Here is a 21270-nt window from a genome sequence, read left to right on the forward strand (position 1 = left end):
TTGGACTTACTCCAGTCCTCTAAAGCAGTATTGTTCAAGGTCTTTCAGGTTAAGTGAGCATTTATTCTGACAGACAACCTGCATACCATCCCTACCAAGAAAATTGCCATATTTAGGATTTAGATAATATGTTAAAGTGTAATATTGAGTACAAGTTATAATATTCACCTCCATGCATTTGCACAGTACTGACATGTCCCTAGGGCAAAATTTGCAGCAGCTCATTTTTCTACATCAGGTCTCAGCACTATGCAACGTATCACTGGCATTTTCACAGAAACAGTGCATTCTTTCTTCTTATTTTCCAAAGATCTATTTCAGGGAACAGAAAACTTGCCAGGAAGCCTGAGTTGATAGGGAAGAAGCACCCCAACAATTATTTTCTCTTGCCATTCATTAAAAAGTATCATATAGTAAAACATAAAGAGTAAAAGTCATGTTCAATTAAATGATTTATTTTGGGCATATTGTTGGAACATTTACAGTGGTACCAGACAAAGATTTTTACTTCAGCTATCCAACTGAGGCCAAAAGGTGAGTTCTATTTGTGAGGTGGTTTTCTTTATGAGTGATTACCTGTGTTGTCAGAGGGATCACAGCAAAGATCCCTCCACACAGCTCTCGAGTCTGGATGCTCCCAGTTGTCTCCCATAATCCACTTCAAATTGAAATGTTTAAAATACACAAGGCAATGGCTTCAGGTCACACTGAAATAAAAAAATCAACTTTTAAGTATTGAATACACAACTGTGTTTCTATTTATTCATTAAAACCAATGAAATTTTAAAAGAAAATCATATTATGTATGTGTCTGGAAATTGTGCATTAATATGTTATTTTTAAATTATATTTATATAAACATTATGTATTATATACTTTTTTTACATACATATGCAATTTTTCTTGTGCACAAGTATACAGACCTTGCTAAAATATTCACTGAAGAGTGAGAAACCAGGGGTGCCTGGGTGGCTCAATCTGTTAAGTGTCCAACTCTTGATTTCAGTTCAGGTCATAATCTCACAGGTTTGTGAGATCAAGGCCCTTATCAGGCTCTATGCTAACAGTGCAGAGCCTGTTTGGGATCTCTGCCCATCCCCAGCATGTGCACACAGTCTCTTCTCTCTCTCTCTTTCAAAATAAATAAACTTTTTGAAAAAAGAGCAAGAAACCATTCTATGCTAATGTTTTACATATACATATATATATACATGGCATGTTTTTCTTAATTCAAATCACATCTAAGAGTTTGTATGAGCAGGTTGTTGAATTCACATTTAAGACATGTCAAGATGGTCCAAATCTAAGGTTCACCATGTAAAAATAAAGATAATCTGTCATGTCCTATTGATAATTTCTATGAGTCTGTGATTATTACAAAATACACAGACTCAGTTCACACAGAGTACTGTATATTAATTACTTTCATTCATACAAAAGTCTTATTAGTTTTATCTATAGATTAGCAAAGCACACAAGCTTCTACTACCAGCAGCAATGTTACTACTACTATTCTTAAAAGCAAACAGAAATCATGCAGTCCTGTATAGCGCCCAGCACAGCCCAAAGGAAATTGATCCAAATTGACTAATGTATACATTCATTTCTGATTAGATGGAAGTTGATCCAAATAATACAGCTGTTAAAATATATATATATATAAAATACTTATATATTATATATAATATTTATGTATTATTTATATATTTATTATATATAATATTAAATAATATATAATTATTGTTAATATTAAATAATATATAATATTATACAATAATAAAATTTATTATATATAATATTTATATCTTATTTATATACTTATTAAAATATTTATATATATTTATATAAAATATATAAAAAGTAAAACAAATATACTGAAAATAATTCAACTGTGCTATATATAAAGAATACAAAAATAATATGTATATATAATGTATATATACTTACATGTTTATAATTTTATACGTACAATTTTTTTTAATTTGAGGCACAGTGAAAAAAATTTTGAGTGCTTAAAGTACCTTCCAAAAAAATGTACAGTATCTGAAATGAGCAGGTATCAAACCAAAAAATTCAAATATTCATAAAATGTAACATAAGAAATACTTGTAAAATATAAACCATATTTGGATTTTTGGAGTTATGGAAAGTTGAGAAAATAATGTAAATATACAAGAAAGGTTATATGGTAGATTTTATTCTACATTTTAAAAAGTTTAAATAATTTACAATCTTCCCTTGGTATTTTTCACTGCCTTTTAGCTCATACAGTATAAACAGAAAATATTTTAGAATACATTTGGTTAAAATCTCACTTATTTATGAATAGATCCTCTTATTCTCATTATCAGAAATACAATGAAGATCTTTCTTGGATATTAAAAAAACTCAAGGATTTGTTGTTAAAGTTCTTATCTCCCTCTCACAACCCATTATAGCTAAAAGACAAAAGGAAACATGTAATCAAATTATTGTTGCCTACTCACCTTGTCAGACCTCAGTTTCTTCATAGAGTATTGAATAAAGGGCTTCATAAGTTCGTCCAATCCCCAATCTATGAATTGTATATGAATTCATTATATCAGTGCCAGGTGGCAAATATTCCCAAAGAGGAATGAAGAAATGCAATTCCCATTCTACTGATTCCAGGTAATGTTGACTTAAATGTAAGCTCAGCAATTTTTTTTCATAAATTAAGAGGAAATAATCAAAATGTTATAATTTTGAGGTTGGCAAATTTAATGTGTAAACAAATAGAACCACAGTTTAAACTAAACAAAAACTATATATAACTGCTTTATAGGCAAGTTGTCACTCATGGTCCCTAGGTTGAAAACCCATTAATAATGCTATTGAGTATTTATCCCATTCATAGTTTTATTATTTATAAAGTTAAAAGTATTTATGGTCTGCTATAAAACACATAAAATGTCAGATTCAACTTGTGCAAATGGCTACTTTTTAAAAGGCATATTGACACTGCTGAGCTAAGCATTGGTTCTTAAGGCTTAAAGCTCTAAGGAAAGCAACTAAAGCCGCTGTTTGCTCATTAGCCCAAACTTTATTATAGTTGTTAATGTCTATGCTGATCCCTGACAGGCAAACCTAGACTCTAGAGACCTGTTAAGCAGCCACCTTAGCCCCAGGAAACTTGCCCCTACCTGCTTGGGCTAATCATTTTATTCTTTCTCATGATTTCGAAGCTGATCATATTTATTATATTGGTCTTTTTCACTCAATCAACAACAATTATTTTCCTATTTTATCATTTTGGTATATTTTGATAAATTTTTTGCTGATATCAATTTCTACCCTTTTAAACTGCTCATCTTCTTATTAGTGCTTATTAACTATAATCTTTTAACAGGGATAAGGCATAAAAGGGATAGGTTTTGGAAACCATCCATATGCCAAACAGAGAATATTGGATTCCTTTTTTATTCAGATTGTCTCCCCGTAGACTTTCTTACCCTGTTCCCAAAGCAGATCCTGTCAACCCTAATGAAGAATCTAATATTAACTGAAGTCAACCAGAATCATTGACAATCCCATTCTAAGAATTATCCATTTGGAAAACTGGTGATCGAAAGCCAAATTACCTTCTCTGCTCTTCCAACTGCAGTCCCTCAGAGATCAAGACAACTTAATTGTAAAGAACTGTTCAGGAAACTGCTGTAACAATGTTATACACAGAACATTGACAACTTCTATGAAAAGACCCATAAACTACAATCTATGGTCTCTGATAAACAAAATCCATTGAATATAGTCATTTCCCCTAGCCATCTATTCTGCATCTAGAGAGGAAAGGATGTAAGGAATTTTATCCAGGGAAGCTCAGAGCTCACTCTGGTGTAACTCTATAAAACTTCTAAAAGTTGTCTCCCTTTTAGAATTTTTTAATAGAACTTTTTAAGTAAAGACTCTACTATCAGATCATTTGAATCCTGTAAACTATCCTGCTGCCAGAAAAAATTTGTGTAACTTGCTTGACCTCCTTCAAAATAGGAATTCATAAAAGTTCTTCATCATGGCTAGAATTGGTTTTGGGGGGGCTATAATTTGTTTTAAGATGATAAGTGTATCATAAGAGCCAAGCATTCATTGTTTATGATGTTATTTTTCCAAAAATAGTTTTTATAAAAAATATTTTTATAAAGATCTGACACTATCAAGCTCTAACAAGTTAGGATCTAAATGTTAACACCATTATTCCTCTCCTCATTTCACTTGCTTCTGTAACAAGAAACTTACCTTAATTCTTAACTTTATCAAGCTCTGCACTGTCATTCAACAAGAATTTATCAAGTGTTGCCACATGGTAGACACTTTTCAAACTGGGCAAAAGTAGTCAACAAAATAAAGTCCTTGTCCTCATGTATCTCATATCCTCCTGGATCTTACATTCTAGCTATATTCATAGAAGAGGTTCTTGAGTATCAGCAAACACCTAAGGCAAGCACCTTAGATTCCTTTTCTCATTTACCAAGAGAGGAACCGGATGCCATTTTTGATTTGCTAAAAGCACTGCAGAAAAAAAAAAATGATTAATGTTCAGAACGCAGACGATAGCAGTAAATTATCATCCAGCTGAATAACCTTTTCATTCATCTTCTTCTATTTCCTTCTGCCTTAGAAGAATATAATTTTAAGAGGTCAAAGATGATGTCTACCTTGTACACTAGCATGCCCCCATTGTCTAGCACATTTAACATATGTTGACTGACTAATGAGCAACAGGTGAAATAATGAATGAATAAATGAGTATCACTGAAGTACCTATTCATAGGCAACCCTATAACTGTGGTTGATTAATACCCTTAGTTGTTCACAGTATCATCCATCTTACTTCTCAAAGTGACTCTGTCAAGTGACCTTCCTGTCATATTAGGCAACAGGCAAAATCCTAAGAAAAATTGTAAATGTACTAGTCACAGATTGAGATTGCTATTTCTGTGCTCCTCACCCCATCCCTTCCTCTAAATTCTTCATATTTTTCTCTGAGTGGTGAGGCAAAAGAAGCCATATAGAAGCTATAGGAGGGAACCAATGTGTCATTTATATATTATCACAGGGGGGAGCTCCCTTGTTTCCCAAAGCTGCAGCATCTTCAGCCTGCTGTCTACCCTCTCAAACCCTACTCCAGTTTCTCCTACTAAATTGCACAATTTTTTTCAATTAAATATTAAAAATGGTCCAGTAGCCACATTAAAATCAGGCCCCCAAAATACTCCAGGCCAAAGTCTTCCAAGGTTGTGGTAATTCTATAATTTCAAGTAAGTTCTTATTTAAGTACAGTTGCTTTTTTTGAAAAAAGCTTCAGCTCTAACCAAGGCATTCCAGCACAGTTTCCTTTTAGGTAGGTTGGATTTTCATGCCAGCAAAAAAATAAGTCAGACTCTTCAATATTCCGCTGAAAAACCATTCTGGTCATCAGTTTGTCTGATTAAGATTACAATAGTCTTCTATCAATCAACCATACATAATAGAAGGCATCATCATAGTGTGCTTGCTTTTGCTTCCCACTGTGAATTTTTAGCCACATACCTCTTGTTAGAAACCCAGCTAAGATACTTTAAATTCAAAAGAAATTGATTAAAGTGGTCATTTCAAAATTTTTTTTTCTTTCTTTCTTTCTTTCTTTCTTTCTTTCTTTCTTTCTTTCTTCCTTTCTTTCTTTCTTTCTCTTTTTAATTTGAGAGTTGGGGGTGGGGGGAGGGAAGGCAGAGACAGAGGGAGAGAGAGAATCCCAGGAAGGCTATGCACTGTCAGCGCAAAGCCCAACACAGGACTTGATTCCACAAAATATGAGATCATGACCTGAGCCTAAATCAAGAGTCAGGTGCTTAATCAACTGAGCCACACAGGCGCCCCTCAAAATATTTTCTAATTGTAAACTTATCCAAGGTACTTATAAAAACACATTCCTAGTGATAGAGGGAAGATGGTGGCAAACTAGGAGGACCATAGGCTTACCTAGTCTCACAAATACAACTAGATAACTTTCAAATAGCCTTAGATACCCCAAAAGTCCATCTGAAGACTGGCAGAACAAACTCCATAACTAAAGGGTAGAGAAGAGGCCACATTAAGGAAAGTAGGAAGTGCAGAAACACAGCTTGGAAGAGAAATGGATCAAGGCTGCAGCAGAGGGGAGGGAGCTGTGGTCATGGAGAAGAGCCAGAAACAGACTAGCACACAGGGGAGTGCATGGAGAAAATGAATCCTCATAGCAATTGACTTGGAAAGTGAGGGGCCCAAATTTCATGAGTTCTTGCAACCAGTAAGACTTAAAGCCTGGAGTTTTAAATGTCAGCATGCTTGGCTCTGGGAGAACCCAGGGGACATTGGAGATGCTTTTGAAGAGAAGGCAGGGCACACAGCCCATGGATATACAACTTGTAAACAGCTATCTGAAGACAGCCTGGGGTACAGAGTGGGGAGGTTAGTTGCTCATCTCAGAGCATGTCCCAGAGAAGCAGTTTCCACAGAGAAACCCCTCGGGGAACAAAGGAACTAGCAGGCACAATTTCTCTCCCCTGCCCCTCAATATAAGCAGGGCCACCTGTGGGAACCAGCAGAGGGCCTACACTCACTACCTAAATTGCTTATACCAAGCCCTGCCCCTCTGTGTTCCAGTATAACTGCCCTTCACAGTCACACTTGCCTCAGTCTCAGCATGGTGGACCCCCTTCTCCAAAAGGCTGGCTCAAACCCTATGAACATTGCATCTCCTGACCCATGAGTTTTGTGAGGACTCAGTTCCAGTGGCAGTAGTGACAGGTCTCATTTCAGAAGCAGACCAGAATGCCACACTCAGGCAAGATATTAAACACTGCCCAAAACAGGCAAAGAGAGCCTCTGCATATGACTGGTCAAAAGGATAAAGCAGCCAGGACACAAAAGCAAAGCACACACAGCACACATTGGAGACACTCCCAGAAGTGTCAGGCCCTGAGGAATAGGGGACACTACAATACAAGGCATTACAGGACCTCTTATTCACAAAGCCATTACGCTCAAGAACAGGAGAGGTAGGTGACTTTCCTAACACAGAGAAACAGTTAGAAAGACTTAGACAAAATGAGAAGACAGAAGAATTTGTCCCAAATTAAAGAATAGGACAAAGCTACACGTGGATTTCTGAGCAATACAGATATAAATAACATGCTTGATGGAGAATTTAAAGCAATAGTGATAAGGATACTCACTGGACTTGAGAAGAGTGGAGGACATTAGTGAGACCATTAGCACAAAGACAAGAAATAACATAGCAGAGAGATAAAGTGTTCGATGACAAACTGAGAAACACACTTGATGGAATGAACAGCAGGCTGGAAGAAGAAGAGGAAGAAATTAATGACACAGAAGCAAAGTAATGGAAAGTAATCAAGCTGAACAAAAGAGAGAAAAAAATTATGCAAAATGAGAATAGATTTACAGAACTCAGTGACTCTATCAAATGTAAAACATTCATATTATAGGAGTCTCAGAAAAAGGAGAGAAAAGGGGGGCAGAGAACTTATTTGAAGAAGTAATAGCTAACCATTCACTAATCTGGAGAAGGAAACAGATATCCAGATCCAAGAAGCACAGAGAACCCCCAACAAAATCAACAAAAGTAGATCTACATCAAGACATATTATAATGAAAATAACAAAAGATAGTGATAAAGAAAAAATATTAAAAGAAGCAAGACCAAAGAAAAGATTTATGTACAAAGGAACTCCATAAGGCTATCAGTGGATTTCTCAGCAGAAACTTTCCAAGCCAGAAAGTAGTGGCATGATATATACAAAATGCTGAATTGGAAAAACCTGCAGCCAAGGATACTCTATCCAGCAAAGCTATCATTCAGAATATAAGGGGAGATAGTTTCCCAGAAAAACAAAAACTAAAGGAGTTCATGAACACTAAACCAGCCCTGCAAGAAATTTTAAAGGGGATTCTTTGAGTGGAAAGGAAAGACCAAAAGTGACAGAATGAAGGTAGGAAACACACAAGCAGTAAAAATGAATATTTCTGTAAAAGTCAGTCAAGGAACTCACAAAATGAAATGATGCAAAATATGACACCATATACATAAAACAAGAGGAGGAGAGGAGTAAAGAATGGGTTCAAACTTAAACGACTTAATATAGACTGCTATATGCAGAAGATGTTGTATACAAACCTAATGGTAACCATATATTAAAAACCACTAATAAATATACAAAGAATAAAGAGAAAAAAATCCAAATTTATCACTAAAGAAAACCAGAAAGCAATGAAAGTGAAAGAGAAGAAAGGATCAGAGAAAATCTTCAGAAACCACAAAACAAATAATAAAATGGCAATAAATACATAGCTATCAATAATAACATTAAATATAAGTGGACTAAATGCTCCAATCAAAAGACATAAGGTGACAGGATGAAAAAAAGAAAGGCAAAACAAAACTCATGTATATGTTGCCTATCAGAGACTCATTTTAGAACTAAAGACATCTGTAGATTGAAAGCGAGGGGATAAAGGAACTTCTACCATGCAAATTAGTGTCAAAAGAAAGCCAGAGCAATACTTATATAAGACAAAACAGACATTAATTCAAAGACTGTGGAGCACCTGGGTGGCTCAGTTGGTTAAGTGTCTGACTTTGGCTCAGGTCATGATCTCATGGTTCGTGAGTTTGAGCACCACATCAGGCTCTGTGCTGACAGCTCCGAGCCTGGAGTCTGCTTCAGATTCTGTGTCTTCCTCTCTCTCTGCTCCTCCCCAACTTGCTCTCTCTCTCTCTTTCTCTTTCTCTCAAAAATGAATAAACATTAAAAAAACAAAGACTGTAATGAGAGACAAACAAGGACACTATTTTTAATAATAAAGGGGACAATACAACAAAAGATACAATTGTAATATTATTATACACAAACATGTAACATATTATAGACCTAACATGAGAGCACCCAAATACACAGAACAGTTAATAACAAACATAAAGGAACTAATCAATAATACAATAATAGTAGGGGACTAATTAACATCCCATTTACATCAATGGACATATCATCTAAACAGAAAATCAACAAGGAAACAATGGCTTTGAAAGACACACTGGACCAGATGGATTTAACAAATATATTTAGAACATTCCATCTTAAAACAGCAGCATATACATTCCATCCTAGAAGAGCATAATACACGTTATTTTCAAGTGCATATGGAACATTTTCACAGAACGAGAACAAACAATCTTAAAATTTGTATGGAACCACAAGAGACCCCAAATAGCCAAAGCAATCTTGCTGATAGCATGGAGCATGCTTAGGATTCTCTCTCTCCTCTCTGCCCCTCCCCTGCTTACATGCATGCTCTGTTTCTTTCTCTCAAAATAAATAAATATACTTTAAAAAATAAATCTTGGGAAATGTAAATCAAAACTACAATGAGGGGTACCTGGGTGGCTCCACTGGTTAAGTGTCTGACTCTTGATTTCAGCTCAGGTCATGATCTCACAGGTCACGAATCCAAGCCCTGCATCAGGCTCTGCACTGAGTGTGAAGCTTGCTTAGGATTCTCTCTTTGCCCCTCCCCCTTCTCAAAAATAAATAAATAACCTTTAAAAAAAACTACAATGAGATATCACCTCACACCTGTCAGAATGGCTAAAATCAACACAAGAAATAATCGATATTGACAAGAATGTGGAGAAAAGGAATCCTCTCACACTGTTGATGGGAATGCAAACTGATGCAGCCTCTCTGAAAAACAGTATGGAAGTTCCTCAAATATTTAAAAATAGAACTACCCTATAATCCAGGAATCACATTACTGGGTACTCACCTAAAGAATATAAAAACACTAACTCAAAGGGATACATGCACCCCTATGTTTATTACAGCATATTTTACAATAGCCAAATTATGGAAAGAGCCCAAATGTCCATTGGCCAAATGAATGGATAAAGAAGTGGTACACACACACACACACACACACACACACACACACACACACAATATGTAATATTACTTTGCCATAAAAAATGAAATATTCCAATTTGCAGTGACATGGATGGAACTACAGAATATAGCGCTAAGTGAAATAAGTCAGTCAGAGAAAGATAAATACCATATGATTTCACTCGTATGTGGAATTTAAGAAACAAAACAATAAGCCAAATGGAAAAAGAAAAAAGAAACAAACCAAGAAACAAATTCTTAACTACAGAGAACAAACTGATGGTTACCAGAGGGAAGGTGGGTGGGGAATTAAGGAGTGCACTGTCATGATGAGCACCAGGTGATTAAAATAAAAACTAGGGGCCCCTGGGTGGCTCAGTCGGTTAAGCATCCGATTTCAGCTCAGGTCATGATCTCGCAGTCTGTGAGTTCAAGCCCCACATTGGGCTCTGTGCTGTCAGTTCAGAGCCTGGAGCCTTCTTTGGATTCTGTCTCCCTCTCTCTCTGCCCGCCCCCCACTCATGCTCTGTCTCTCAAAATATGAATGAAAAACAAAATCCCTAGTCTCCATTCAAGATTCCTGAATCTGAATATTAAGGGAAGATCCAGTGTCTACAGTAGTGCCTTGCACATTAGTAGCTACATGCCAAGAATCAGTTAAATGAGTAAATGTATGAGTTATTGACTCCCATACTGAATACTTCATTTCCTGAAGACAGATGGTTAGTTCATTTTGTGGGACAGAATCATTAGGATTTTGCCCACCTGTATTTTTTGCTAGTCTAGATTTTCCCTGGAATGTGAGCTCCTTGAAAGAAGGTTTGACTGTGCTATTCATGTATTTAACTCCAGCCACAAGAACAATACCATATATATACATGGTAAGTGCCCACAAATATTTATTGAGTAAATGAATCAGTCTATAAACCTCATATTTATCAAGTCCCATACAAAATGCCAAGAGTGTTTAATCAGAGTAGAACTTATAATATTGAATACAGATACATCCGAGCCAGAAAAGTTGAAGTTGACATTGATGACTTCAATCTATTTTAAGAGCCCATTTTCATTCTTCAAACAACAATGTTTACAAGGAAGGATTGTAATGGCTATCATTTAGAGATCAAATTCTTATTTAAACCTGCATGATAATGTCCTATAGAATTATATACCTACTATATGCCTAATGCTAAAAATGTGAAATGTATTTGTTTGTCAACATTATGGCAGATTTTATAGATGGCACAAATATTTCAATGAACTTCTAACCCAAAGAACCATCCTAGGAGAAAACATACTCCTTCAGATACAAATATTTTTTTCTTCCTTTCAGAGAAAAGGAGATTTCCTTATTTTGTAGATTCCCAGTATAGTTTATATTTTGGTGTTGTTCATTTTTTTAAAATTTTGCTTCTCCTTTGTTTTTTTTTTTCCAAATAAGAGATACTTAAAGTAGATATAAATAAAACACATACTAAAAAAATCATATAAAACTTGTAAGAAATCCAATGTTAACTAAATTAACAAAACACTTAAAAAAGTAATAAATGACATTTATTAGTGAAAGCTTCACTAAAAGTGAAAGCTTCAGGAGAGGTGACATATTATTTGACTCTGTATCCTCTGGCCCTAACACAGAGCCAGGCCCATAAAAGGTACTCAGTGAAACTTGGATTAACAAATGAAAGAATAAATGAATGAATTCATTTCTGCCTAATAAATATACTTAAAAACTAATTTTGTTTCATTAATCAAACCCATTTTTTAACAAACTACTTTCAGTAGCAATTTGCCTGATACTCAAGTACACATACCTTTTTCTACCTATGAAAACAAAACTGTGCTCCAGTTTTCAGTGTTGATTATGCTAGATACTACAGTATGACAGAGCCAAACCATTTCAAGAATTCAGCAAAACACTTCACTCTATTTGACACTTAAATAGACCAACAGTATTAAATCCATCACCTTCGTTCTGTTACCTCCACTACTGGGATTTTAATCCAGTTGGTATCCACCTAACACTCAATATACCCACAGTTCTCAATTTTGATTTTTCCCCTTCCATGAAATGGAAAATCAAATGGTAAAGTTAACAGAAGTGTAAAAAACACAGTACCAAATGTATTTTAATGGCGGTGTGAGTGTCGTTTAGGATAGCTGCTCTCTGAATAAATAGATTTGGGGCCTAACAATTAGAGAAAAAGGCATGGCATGTCCATCGCTTAGACCTGAAGACCTGTTGGCTGATCACTGTCCAGTTATGATTACTGGTCTCACCTGCAGTTTCCCTATAGCTCAAAAAACTGTCTAGCTGATTTTGTATGCAGAGGTTCCTAGATCGATTTCGTCCTGGAATAGATTCCTCACAAACAAGGATAATCCTTTATTTGAGGTACAGTCACTTGAATTCCTCTCTGTATTCTTCACTGTCAGGCTTTGCAATTTTTATTTATTCTTAGTAGAATGCACTTACTATTGTAGTTATGGCACTTTTCACTCTAAGTCCTTCTTTTCAGAGTCTTCAAGAAAGAAACGTCTTTAGCTAGAAATTTCTCATGCTTGTTGACAGTCCAGAAATGATTTATTTTACAAAGGAATAGAGGTGAAAGGAGTAGAAAGATAATTTATTCTACCATCTTTGAGAACGTGATTATCAGTTAATCACAAGTTTACTGTTAAATGAAATGTGATGGCTTTCAACCTTTAATTTTTATTGCTTTTATCTTTGTTAATAACACTAAAATATTTCAAAATTTCCTGAATAGAGAAAACCTAGGGTAAAAATATTGTCCGTGGCTAAAGTAATTTTAATTTATTCTCTTCCACATTAATGTGGTAAAATGGATTACTATAACACTAGACAATGAAAAACATGATGTAATCTTATGTATATATTTACAAATACATTTACAATATATTTATTCATACATGGGTCTATATATAAACCAATATTTACTTATTCTGTAGGTGTCCCTTCCAATGTTTTTAAACATTAGCTTCTTCCACACATGAAAGAGTCCATGATAATCAGAATTGTCACTCTCTAAAACCTCCACTTAATATTTTGACTATTAAATCCATTGCTTTCCAAACCTTTTCCCCCATAAAAATTACTGCATATAGGGAAACCTGGGTGGCTCAGTTGGTTAAGCATCAGACCTGGGCTCAGGTCATGATCTCACAGTTAGTGTGTTCAAGCCCTGCTTCAGGCTCTGTGCTGACAGCTCAGAGCCTGGAGCCTGCTTCCGACTCTCTCTCTCTCTCTCTCTCTCTCTCTCTCTCTGTTCCTTCCTTGTTTGCTCTCTGTCTCTTTCTCTCAAAAATAAATAAACATTGAGAAAAAAATTTTTAAAGAATTACTGCATATATACGTAGGACTAAATTATAAAATGGTGGGGCACCTGGGTGGCTCAGTTGGTTGAGTGTCCAGCTCTTGATTTCAGCTCAGGTCATGATCCCAGGGTCATGGGACTGAGCCTTGTGTTCAACTCTGTGCTAAGTGTCAAGCCTGCTTAAGATTCTCTCTGTCTCAAATACAGCATCCTTCTGGATTAAAACCCTCAAGAAAGTAGGGATAGAAGGATCATAACTCAACATCATAAAAGCCATATATGAAAGACTCAATGTTAATATCATCCTCAATAGGGAAAAACTGAGAGCTTTCCCCCTAAGGTCAGGACGAGACAGGTATATCCACTCTCACCACTGTTATTCAACATAGTATTGGAAATCTTAGCCTCTGCAATCAGACAACACAAAGAAATAAAAGGCATCCAAATCAGCCAGGAGGAGGTCAAACTTTCTCTCTTATCAGATGACATGATACTCTATATGGAAAACCCAAAAGATGCCACCAAAAAACTGCTAGAACTGATTCATGAATTCTGCAAAGTTGCAGGATATAAAATCAATGCACAGAAATCGGTTGCATTCCTATACACCAACAAAGAAGCAACAGAAAGAGAAATCAAGGGATTGAACCCATTTGCAGTTGCTAAAAAACCATAAAATACCTGGGAATAAACCTAACCAAAGATGTAAAAGATCTACACACTGAGAAGTATAGAAAGAAAGAAAGAAATTGAAGAAGACACAAAAAAATGGAAAAAGATTCCATATTCCTGGATAGGAAGAACAAATATTGTTAAAATGTCGATAATACCCAAACCAATCTACACATTCAATGCGATCCCTATCAAAGTAACACCAGCATTCTTCACAAAGCTAGAACAAACAATCCTAAGATTTGTATGGAACCAGAAGAGACCACGAATAGCCAAAGCAATCTTGAAAAAGAAAACCAAAGTAGGAGGCATCACAATCCCAGACTTCAAGCTATACTACAAAGCTGTAATCATCAAGACAGTATGGTACTGGCACAAGAACAGATACTCAGATCAATGGCACAGAATAGAGAACCCAGAAATGGACCCACAAACGTATGGCCAACTAATCTTTGACAAAGCAGGAAAGAATATCCAATGGAATGAAGACACTCTCTTCAGCAAGTGGTGTTGGGAAAACTGGATGGCGACATGAAGAACAATGAACCTGGACCACTTTCTTACACCATACACAAAAATAAACTCAAAGTGGATGTAAGACCTCAATGTAAGACACGAAGCCATCAAAATCTTCGAGGAGAAAGCAGGCAAAAACTTCTTTGATCTTGGCCGCAGCCACTTCTTACTCAACATGTCTCCGGAGGCAAGGGAAACAAAAGCAAAAATGAACTACTGGGACCTCATCAAAATAAAAAGCTTCTGCACAGCAAAGGAAACAATCAGCAAAACTAAAAGGCAACAGACAGAATGGGAGAAGATATTTGCAAATGACATATCAGATAAAGGGTTAGTATCCAAAATCTATAGAGAACTTATCAAACTCAACACCCCAAAAAACAAATAATCCGGTGAAGAAATGGGCAAAAGACATGAATAGACACTTCTCCAAAGAAGACATCCAGATGGCCAACCGACACATGAAAAAATGCTGAACATCACTCATCATCAGGGAAATACAAATCAAAACCACATTTAGATACCACTTTATACCTGTCAGAATGGCTAACATTAACAACTCAGGCAACAACAGATGTTGAGGAGGATGCAGAGAAAGAGGACCTCTTTTGCATTGTTGGTGGGATGCAAGCTGGTGCAGCCACTCTGGAAAACAGTATGGACATTCCTCAAAAAACAAAAATAAAACTACCCTATGACCCAGCAATTGCACTACTAGGTATTTATCCAAGGGACAGGTATGCTGTTTCGAAGAGGCACATGTACCCTAATGTCTATAGCAGCACTATCAACAATAACCAAAGTATGGAAAGAGCCCAAATGTCCATTGATGGATGAATGGATAAAGAAGATGTGGTATATATATACACAATAGAGTATTACTCAGCAGTCAAAAAGAATGAAATCTTGCCATTTGCAACTATGTGGATGGAACTGGAGGGTATTATGTTAAGCAAAACTAGTCAGAGAAAGACAAATATCATATGACTTCACTCATGTGAGGACTTTAAGACACAGAACAGATGAACATCAGGGAAGGAAAAATAATATAAAAACAGGGAGGGGACAAAACATAAGAGACTCTTAAATATGGAGAACAAACAGAGGGTTACTGGAGGGGTTGTGGAAAGGGGGATGGGCTAAATGGGTAAGGGGAATTAAGGAATCTACTCCTGAAATCATTGTTGCACTATATGCTAACCAATTTGGATATAAATTAAAAAAATAAAATTAAAAAATTAAAAAAATAAAATAAAAGATTCTCACTGTCTCTGTCCCTCTCTCTCTCTCCCTCTGTCTCTCTCCCCTGTTTGCACACTCTCTCTCTCTAAAATAAAAAATAAATTACAAAATGGATATTGAAACAATTATTTAACAGCATTTCAAGATGTATCAAACTCACTATGGAATGCTCTGATTTTGCTACATAAAATAAAATATTTAGACTAATTTCTTTAGAGAATAGCAAAATTCAAGACAATCAACGGATTGCCTCTTGTCTCTTTTTGTTCTAATAAAGGAAATTCTTCAAAGTAAGTTAGTGTTAATTACTTACAAGTTCATCCAGGGAGAAGTAAAGAAAGAATAGTGACTGCATTTGTTTAAAAGACTATTATTTTGGGGCACCTGGGTGGCTCAGTCAGTTGAGCATCCAACTTCAGCTCAGGTCATGATCTCGCAGTTGATGAGTTCGAGCCTCGTATCAGGCTCTGTGCTGACAGCTCAGAGCCTGGAGCCTGCTTTGGAGTCTGTGTCTCCCTTTCTCTCTGCCCCTCCCCCACTCATGGTCTCTCTTTGTCTCAAAAATAAACATTAAAAAAAATTTTTTTTAAAAGAAAGACTATTATTCTGACTTTCCAAATGTGAAATCTTCAATATAGACTAGTAAATAGTACAGAGACTATAGTCGAGTATATACAAAGAGTAACACTAGATATAACTATTAAGAATGTAAAGGAGAGGCACCTGCGTGACTCCGTCAGTAAGCATCCAACTCTTGGTTTCAGCTCAGGTCATGATCTCACGGTTGGTGGGTTCAAGCCCCACATCAGGCTCTGTGCTGGCAGCACAGAACCTGCTTGGGTTTTCTCTCTCTCCCTCTCTCTCTGCCCCTTCCCTGCTTGTGTGCATGCTCTCTCTCCCTTTCCAAACAAATAAATAAACATTAAAAAAAGGAATTTAAAGAAAATTTGTCATCATCTTAATTAGATGTAAAAGCATGCTGTTTATGAAAATTAAACCTATACTAATTTCTGATTTCTTATGCTAACTGTATGCTAACCGTGAAGGGTCTACAATGTATAAAACCCACCAAAATATTGAATTCATATACAGATAATGATTTCTCAAAACCAGGTTTATATACCAGAAACAGAAAGAGGAGAAAAGTATACATAAAAATATAAAGTTATATATTGTGTTTATTATTATTATATTGTTTTCATTAGAACCCTAGAACTTGATTTTGTCTCATTTTTGTAGTTCCAAATGTAAAATTAAAATAAATAATCTACTTTTTGTCATATTTGAGTTTGGGTAAGACTAAGATAAAGCTATTACTAAATTTAAATTCCCTTCTCCTTTTAGGGTAGGACCAATAAGTAAGAGGTAAGCCAGGTATGAATATCATACATCAGGAATTACCCAAAAGGACATACCATATCCAGAACAGAACTTAACATGTTATAAAAACAGTACAATGAAGCACTCATATGGACTAGAGTTGTCTTAGCTTTTGCTCCAGGGAGCATAAACAGGTACATAAGGTCAAAACATAAAGAATGATTCTCTCTTTTCCTTCATATTCAGAATGATACATTGAGTCACCTTCTTGAGTACAAGGAGACAAACATAAATGACTGTTGCTCAACTTCCCAATACTGAAAACTATTATGCTCGCTTGAAAATGCTTTTTTTTTAGCACAAAAGCACTACTTCTCACAAACTCTTAAATAGCATAAAATTTTGTGTCTAATCAAATATTATTATTACTGTGTATGGAACACAGTAGGACCATCTGTCAGGCATATTATTTGGGGCCAAATCCCAACCTGTGTTTAAAAACAAAAAGTACTACATAAACTGTTCAGTTAGATGTTATATGGTAGCCAGGGTTCAAAATGAAAACATGCATGAGCCATTCAGAACTTATGAATAAATAAAAATGGAAAGGTCAGTAATGGTCTTTCTTCCTCACTGTTACTAAGCCTTTGAAATAAGCTCAGGAAATGTATTCAGGTGGTTTTTTGATTAATTTGATAGAGGTACATCCATGGAACCAATTTACAAGTGATTTGCAGGCAGGCTGGCATTACTGAAATAAACGGTGCTATTACTATGATTTATGCTACCATTTCTAACACAAATGATAAAGTGAAATTTACAGTCCTTAATTACCACCATGAAAAATTGGGAGGGAGAGAAAGAGCAAAGATTGGCAATTTGCAAACTTGTCATTAAGGCAAGATACAAAAATCCATTTGTTATATTTAAATAAAAAAAAGATATTGCACAAATAGGCCTTACTATATTGTTATCAATCCACTGGGGAGAAGGAGGGACTTAAAAAACAAATGACAAGAACTTGACCTTGAGATGCCAGGAAGTATGGTGGAGGAAAGCAGCTAACAAAATGTAGCCTCTCTAGTTATAAAAATCAGGAAAGTGACAAAATACAACACTATTCTACACATTATTCTGGGCCTCTCACAAGACCCAGTTTATTCTTCAAATTATTTCTTTTCTATTCTATTTTTCTTTTCCATTCTATTTTTCACATGTTTTATAGCAGGAAAAAAAACAAATTAATCATATCTTAATTTTTAACTAAATGTTTTTCTCTTTTCCCACTTATATCTCTTATCATTATATCTCTTCCCTAGCGATTGGAAGTCTGCTAGGATATTCAGAGATGGTTACAGAGGTGTTGCTATCCACAGAACTCTAACAAAGCAATACAGAGAACTCATTCTGAGAGACTTGGCTCAAGCACTGCAGTTGTCAAGAGGTTGCATATAATGTGAATGCCCAATTGCCTAGGCCATGGCTCTTTCCTCTCTCCATATTTAATCACTTCCTATTTTAATAATCCAGACAGGCCTGGGGTGCCTGGGTGGCTTAGTTGGTTGAGCATCCCACTCTTGGTTTTGGCTCAGGTCATGATCCAAGAGTCATGGGACTGAGCTCTGCATAAGGCTCCATGCTAAGTGTGGATCCTGCTTAAGATTCTCTCTCTCTCTCTCTCTCTCTCTCTCTCTCTCTCTCTCTCTCTCTCCCTCTCTCCCTCTCTACCCCTTTCCCTGCTCACGTGCTCTCCCTCTAACCACCACCACCACCATCATCATCATCATCATCATCATCATCATCATCATCATCCAGCCAGGGTTTATTTCCAATACTCACACTCGTGTGACTGACCTACTACCAGTAAATGCCTAGAGTTCTAATGGATCTTCTAACCACTATTTGCTAAGTTTGGTTCAATATGTAGTCAGAACGTGTAGCCTCATTCACACTGCTTCACAGACTTGTGTATGGCAAAACTCTGAAAAGTTACAAAATATAGCAACTAAGTATATATGAGGGGCAAGGGAGATGGGACAAACAGCAGAAGTTTCCGGTCTGCCTGATTTAGAAAATAATAGTACAATTTTAGAAGGAAAGAAGGCACAACCAAAACCTGGGAATTGATAGGTTAGTTTCAGAAATATTAAGTTTGAGTTGTTATCAGGACACCCAGGTACAGATGTCCAATAAACATTAGTAGGAATGTAGGACTAAAGCTCCCGAGATAACTTAGGCCCAGATATGTAGGTGTTGGAGAAATCTGAATAGAAATGAAGATTGAAGGCATGAGAGAGAATCAGATGGCCATCATGGAGAATATAAAGCCAAGAGACCTTACAGCAAAAACAAAGAGAAGACATATTTGGAAAAGTGGGAGAAAAGAAAAGAATGAGATCACAAAGGGCTAATAAGAGGGAAAAAAGGAAAATCCTGAAAAGAATCTAAAGAAGAAATAAATTACCATCAATGTCACATGCTGCATAGAAATCATGAAGAATAAGAAGATCCCATTAACTAATTTCAACTGGTAATTGCCAAAATAAAAGAATTTAAGAAAAAAGCACATTTGAGAAAAAGGAGCTGCAAGGGTAGAGTTCTCCTATTAGAAATCAAACAGGAAAAGGTTAAGAAGAACACTTCAGAGATGGATTAGTAGAAGACTTTGTAAATAATACATATACAGCACATACAAGTATCTCATTGATTTCTGATTTCTTGCCACTTCTTGAAAGTTTCTTCTTTCATGACTGGGATGTTATAGCACATAAAAAGCATTCAGAGAAGCTTTTAGTGGAGTTTATCTCTTTTGTACGTGGGACCCCAGTGATCATAATGAATTATTTTATCTTTGCTTGTTCCCAGAAAGCCTAAGAGCATTTGGGCATTCTACCATGAACCAGTTTCTCCAGTTCTACTTCCCATCAATTCAAGCTTTGTTCCCAATCCATAAAACTTCATTTTTTTAAGCAGCATTTCCTCCATTTTAATCATTTTCCTCCTAAGATTTTATTTTATTTTATTTTATTTTATTTTATTTTTATTTTATTATTATTTATTTTTTGAAAGATAGAAACAAAGTCTGAGCAAGGGAGGAGCAGAGAGAAAGAGGGAGACACAGAATCCAAAGCAGTCTCCAGGCTCTGAGCTATTAGCACAGAGTCCAACGCAGGGCTTGAACTCATGAACTGTGAGATAATGACCTGAACCAAAGTCAGATGCTTAACCAACTGAGCCACCCAGGCACCATACCCCACCAAAATTTTAAATTACAATAAAATTTCACACCATCTTTAATAACCTCCTTCATAAATTTCATGCTTTTCTCTCAGGAATTGCCCATACCTCCATTCATCTGTATTTGGAGAGTATATCTTTTTCATAAGCATTTTGTAAGTCATATTTTCATCACAGTACTGAAATATACCACATGGCATTCTCAGTGCTCTGAAACAGAAAATTCTGGTTCTAACTTATAAATTATTTTCATCAGTAGTTAATGTTAACTAGCTTTTGAGGGCTTACTTTATATATCAAACATTTTGTATAGTGCCTGATATTCATTATCTCATTTCATCATCTCCAAAGTCCTTTTTTTTTTTTAAGTTCATTTATTTATTTTGAGAGAGGGAGAGAACACACACATGCATGAACAGGGGAGGTGCAGAGAGAGAGAGAGAGGGAGAGAGAGAATCCCAAGCAGGCTCCACACTGTCAGTGCAGAGCCTGATGCAGGGCTCAATCCCACAAACCTTGAGATCATGTCCTGAATCAAAATCAAGAGTTAGACACTTAACTGACTGAACCACCCAAGTGCCCCTCCAAAGCCCTTGAAAATGATTATTTTTATTCACTCTAATTCATTGACAAGGAAACTCTAAGCGTCAGAAAGATTAGGTCACTCATCCAAAGTCACACAAGTAAGAAACAAAGAGGAAGTTTGAACCTACATCTATTTCACTCCAATGTTCATCATCTATCTTGTGGAAAATTCTATTTCAATCCTTTTGTAGTCTTACTTTACAAGAACATCAATCATTCATTAACACCTTTTCATTATTAGAATGCTGCACAAAACAAATTCTCATTACTAAATGCAGACATCTGTCAATTCCGGTTCATCCTATTGCAAAATACTGAAAAGGACAGAATTCAAGAATTGTTTTGTTCCTTCTTCACAGTTTTACCAAGTAGCATCCTGCCTCCTAAGAGACCCTGAGTTATTTTAATGGGTCTTTGCCCTCTTTCAT

The 21270-nt window shown here is 35.9% G+C and overlaps 1 protein-coding gene across 8 annotated transcripts in view; it reads right to left on the reverse strand.

Annotated features, from left to right (window-relative positions):
• Positions 1–449: 449 nt before the first annotated feature.
• CB1H4orf33 (chromosome B1 C4orf33 homolog) overlaps positions 450–21270 on the reverse strand; it is a 119726-nt gene continuing 98905 nt past the window's right edge. For 6 of the 8 annotated variants that reach the window (XR_006216778.1, XR_006216777.1, XR_006216781.1 and 3 more), the window contains exons 9-11: positions 4255–4527; positions 2487–2554; positions 450–707 (exon numbers count right to left, since the gene is read on the reverse strand). The gene's annotated coding sequence lies outside the window, so the exon portion shown is untranslated. Of the gene's footprint in view, positions 708–2486; positions 2555–2604; positions 2637–4254; positions 4528–21270 lie in introns of those variants that run through there. The other 2 variants (XR_006216775.1, XR_006216776.1) reach the window with 2 other exon arrangements.

Source organism: Panthera tigris, chromosome B1 (assembly GCF_018350195.1).
Source record: "Panthera tigris isolate Pti1 chromosome B1, P.tigris_Pti1_mat1.1, whole genome shotgun sequence".
Classification (NCBI taxonomy): domain Eukaryota; kingdom Metazoa; phylum Chordata; class Mammalia; order Carnivora; family Felidae; genus Panthera; species Panthera tigris.